The 205-nt window shown below is 60.5% G+C and overlaps 1 protein-coding gene across 1 annotated transcript in view; it reads right to left on the bottom strand.

Moving 5' to 3' along the window:
* LOC104530458 (ras-related protein Rab-25) overlaps positions 1 to 205 on the bottom strand; it is a 2,295-nt gene that overhangs the window by 533 nt on the left and 1,557 nt on the right. The gene's annotated exons all lie outside the window — the stretch shown is intronic.

The raw sequence follows: 205 nt of genomic DNA, 5'->3' as shown, positions 1-205 counted from the left end.
TGAGTCAGGAGCCCAGGACAACAGGAAGGGGAACTGGAGATTACAGGGGGAGAAGGAGCCCCCAGGGCTTTGGGGATGCCCCAGGGGCGGTGAGAACAAAGCCATGGGGTGCGGAGAGTGAAACGCCCAGCAGGAAACCAAACCAGCCAGAAAGACAACACCGAAACCAGCCCCAAAGAGCTCAGGTGGAGCAGGGCAGGGGAGA

Source organism: Antrostomus carolinensis, unplaced genomic scaffold (genome assembly GCF_000700745.2).
Source record: "Antrostomus carolinensis isolate BGI_N321 unplaced genomic scaffold, ASM70074v2 scaffold31089, whole genome shotgun sequence".
NCBI lineage: Eukaryota > Metazoa > Chordata > Aves > Caprimulgiformes > Caprimulgidae > Antrostomus > Antrostomus carolinensis.
Note: the sequence above shows the minus strand (reverse complement) of the source record. Positions and strands in the feature narration are given on the sequence as shown.